This window comes from Lissotriton vulgaris, chromosome 2_2, assembly GCF_964263255.1.
Source record: "Lissotriton vulgaris chromosome 2_2, aLisVul1.2, whole genome shotgun sequence".
Classification (NCBI taxonomy): Eukaryota; Metazoa; Chordata; class Amphibia; order Caudata; family Salamandridae; genus Lissotriton; species Lissotriton vulgaris.
Genome location: NC_141688.1, coordinates 181,893,042 through 181,897,183, shown reverse-complemented (window position 1 = coordinate 181,897,183; position 4,142 = coordinate 181,893,042). Strand labels below are relative to the sequence as shown.

Genomic DNA, 4,142 nt, shown 5'->3' with positions numbered 1-4,142 from the left:
CCCACAGAATCGAGAAAGAGCTATCAATCTGTCAATCCTTTCCGTGTCTGGGATCCGGTCCAGCTTCCAGGTGAGGTTTCCCGTGTTGAGTCAAATTAAGCTGCAGGCTTCACTACTGGTGGTGCCCTTCCGTCAATTCCTTTAAGTTTCAGCTTTGCAACCATACTCCCCCCGGAACCCAAAGACTTTGGTTTCCAGGAAGCTGCTCGGCGGGTCATGGGAATAACGCCGGATCGCTAGTCGGCATCGTTTATGGTCGGAACAACAGCGGAATCTGATCATCTTCGAACCTACGACTTTCGTTCTTGATTAATGAAAACATTCTTGGCAAATGCTTTCGCTTTGGTTCATCTTGCGCCGTCCCTCTTAATCATGGCTCCAGTTCCGAACACCAACAAAATAGAACCGGAGTCCTATTCCGTTATTCCTAGCCGAAGTATTCAGGCGACCGGCCTGCTTTGAACACTCAAATTTTTTCAAAGTAAATGCTTCGGACCCCCAGGACACTCAGTCAAGAGCATCAAGGGGGAGTCGGAGGCAGGGGCTGGGACAGGCGGAAGCTCGCCTCGCGGCGGACTGCCAGCTCGATCCCAAGATCCAACTACGAGCTTTTTAACTGCAGCAACCTTAATATACGCTATTGGAGATGGAATTACTGCGGCTGCTGGCACCAGACTTACCCTCCAAGGGATCTTCGTTAAAGGAGTTAAAGTGTACTCTTCCAATTACAGGGCCTCGAAAGAGTCCTGTATTGTTATTTTTCGTCACTACCTCCTCGAGTCGGGAGTGGGTAATTAGCGCGCCTGCTGCCTTCCTTGGATGTGCTAGCCATTTCTCAGGCTCCCTCTCAGGAATTGAACCCTGATTCCCCGTTACCCATGGTCACCATGGTAGGCACAGAAAGTACCATCGAAAGTTGATAGGGCAGACATCCGAATATATCGTCGCCGTCACAGGGACGTGCGATCGGCCCCAGGTTAAATAGAGTCACCAAAGCGGCCGGGCGAGCCTGGATTAGTCTTGGTCTGATAAAAGCACGCATCCCTGGAGGTCAGCGCTCGTCTGCATGTATTAGGTCTAGAATTACCACAGTTATCCAAGTAACAGATGGAGCGGTCAAAGGAACCATAACTGATTTAATGAGCCATTCGCAGTTTCACTGTACCGGCTGTGTGTACTTACACGTGCATGGCTTAATCTTTGAGACAAGCATACGCTACTGGCAGGATCAACCAGGTAGCCACACCTGAGAACGGGGTGGGAGCCACGTGCCCATCTCCCCGACCGGCAACCTTCACGCACCCCTCCATCTCTCAGGAGCCTGTTAGGGGGAAGGAGCCCGCCTGCCTGGGCGGGAGGGCTCACAGGAGGGGTGTGTAGAGGAGCGGTCGCATAGGCACCGGCAGGCCCAGCCGTCTCCCCCGGGAGGGAGAGGCGGGCCGAGGCACAGCCTGAGCGAGACGCAGGAGTGACGGGGCCTGGCGGTGGCAGAATCCCTCCAAACGATCATTCCGAGCTGCTGTGGAAACGTGCTGGGCAGAGAGGGGCGACGGAGCGGCTCGTGGGGCTCACGGAACTGCCGGCCAGGCAGCATCCACAGGACCTGGCGCCACCTGACCCCTTCCGCTCGGGTCGTACACTGGCGGGCACGAGCTGCCGGGGCCACTCCCCCTTCGCTCTGCTGAGTAGGGTGAACAGCCTAGCTCCAGGCGGCATGCCATCCCATGAGTTGGACAGTCCATGCGGGGTGGAAGATCTTTGCTTGAAACAACAGCCCAGACCGGCCAAGCAGTCCATCCCTAAACGGACCGAGAGTGCCCAATCTATCAGAGTACAGCCGGGGCATCCCCTGGCAGGCCGCCCTGCACAGGGGATATGCTGGCTTAGCATCCCCTGCCTGCCTGCCCCCAGGGCAAGCAGACTCATAGAAAAAGGACCGTTGGCGAGGGGCTGAGAGGCAGGTGCGTATGCAACGGGTGGGCCCCGGGACTCCTTCCCCCTCTCAGCTTGGCTAGACCTCACCGAGGTCTGCCTGAGCAAACTCAGAGAAAAAGGACCATCGGCAAGGGGCTGAGAGACAGGTGCATACCCGGGCCTCTGGGGGCCCCAGCGGGCAGGCCCCGGGACTGCCTGCCCCCTCTCAGCATGGCCGGACCTCACGGAGGTATGCTTGAGAAAACTCTGAGAAAAAGGACCATTGGCAAGGGGCTGAGAGACAGGTGAGTACCCGGGCCCCTGGGTCCCCGGTGGGTGGGCCCCGGGACTGCCTTCCCCCTCTCAGCATGGCCGGACCTCATGGAGGTCTGCCTGAGAAAACTCGGAGACAAAGGACCTTCGGCAAGACGCTGAGAGGCAGATACGTACCTGGGCCCCTGGGGGCCCCAGCGGGCGAGCCCCGGGACTGCCTTCCCCTCTCAGCATGGCAGGACCTCACGAAGGTCTGCCTGAGAAAAGTCTGAGAAAAGTCAGAGAAAAAGGACCATCGGCAAGGGGCTGAGAGGCAGGAGCATACCCGGGCCCCTGGGGGCCCCGGCGGGCGGGCCCCGGTGCTGCCTTCCCCTGTATCAGAATCGCCTCACAGAGGTCTGACTGAGCCTCTCCCTAGTAATCCGGAGGAGAATTACCCCCCTTTCTTGTAATCTGTGCACTCGAACGCCAGGGGGGACCCAAGGCGCCAAAGTACCCGACCTCCTGGAGCCCTAGCTGGGATCGGAAAGGCTCGGCCATCTGGTCGCACCATAGGAAAGCATTGGTGACGACCACATGGACAAGGGGATAGGTGTGACCAGATGGCCGAGGGGGAAAGGGAAGCCATCTGGTCGCTCTGTGACCCAACGAAAGCGTGCGGGCGCCATGGCATGGGGGACCGGAGCCCGAGAGCCCCAGCTGGGCCCCAGCCATGGAGGCTAAGAGGAGGACCCGACAGGCCTTCCGACCCGTAGATACACGGACAAGCAGGGGAGGCCTGCCCTGGACTGACGGACCCCGGCCTGGGCCTTTGGCAGCAAGGCAGCCCGGGGGACAGGGCCCAGGGCCGGAGCACTCGGACGGTGCCCAGCGGGGCACCTGGAACCAGCCGGGGTTTCCAGGCCCAGAGGCGCAGGGGAAGCCACCACGGCCTGCCGGACACTGTCCCAGGCACCTTGCCATGTGGCAGGACCGAGGACGGAGCCTGGGGAGGGGAGGCCACCCTCCCCTGGGGCCTCGGGCCCACTGATGGAGCTCCTGAATGCACCAAGCAAGGGGAGGCTCCCCGGGCACAACGGATCACCGTCCTGGGCCTTTGACAGTGTGGCAGCCCAGGGGACAGGGCCCAGGGCCGGAGCACCCAACCCAGGGGCCCGGCGGGCCCCTTTACCCAGCCTGGGCAAATAGGCCCGGAGGCGCAGGCGAAGCCTCCCCGGTCCTGCCGGACACCATCCCGGGTACCCTGCCACGTGGCAGGACCAAGGACAGAGCCTGGGGAGGGGATACCACCCTCCCTGGGGCCCTCAGGGGCCCTGAATGGAGCTCCTGAAGGGGCAAGCAAGAGGAGGCTCCCCGGGCACAACGGAACCCCGTTCTGAGCCTTTGGCAGTGTGGCAGCCTGGGGGAAAAGACCTGACCCATGTCCCGGCGGGCCCCTGGACTCAGCCTTGGCTCCCAGAGGTGCAGGGGTAGCCCTCCTGGGCCCTCCAGACCCCGTCCTGGGTACCCGCCATGCGGTAGCACCAAGGATGGAGCCCTGGGGTGGGGGGGCCGCCCTCCCCGGGGCCCCAGGACCCTGCCCATCAGTGAGAGTCTCCCAGGGCCCGCCGGAACCCATCCAGGGCAGCCTGCCGCGTTGCAGGCCATAAAGCCGAACCCAGGGCTGGGGCGGCATCCTGGCCCATCCAGCTGCCAGCTGAGGCTAGGTGGAGAGGGGTCCCAGAGTACCCTGCCCCTAGCAATCAGGAGGAAGGCTACCTCTCTTTCTGGGGACCCGTGCGCACAGAGTGATACAGGGGACCCAGAGAGCGAACGTGTCCGACCTCCTGGAGCCCTGACTGGGTTCGGGGAGGCGAATGGCACCTCATCGGGACTTCCAGGGAATCCCGGCCATCTGGTCACCCCATAGGAAAGCATTGGGTGTGGCCATATGGCCGAGGGGATCGGTGCGACCA

The 4,142-nt window shown here is 61.6% G+C and overlaps 1 pseudogene; it reads right to left on the bottom strand.

Annotated features, from left to right (window-relative positions):
- Positions 1 to 1,239, bottom strand: part of LOC147729203 (18S ribosomal RNA) — a 1,782-nt pseudogene extending 543 nt beyond the window's left edge.
- Between the last annotated feature and the right edge of the window lie 2,903 nt (positions 1,240 to 4,142).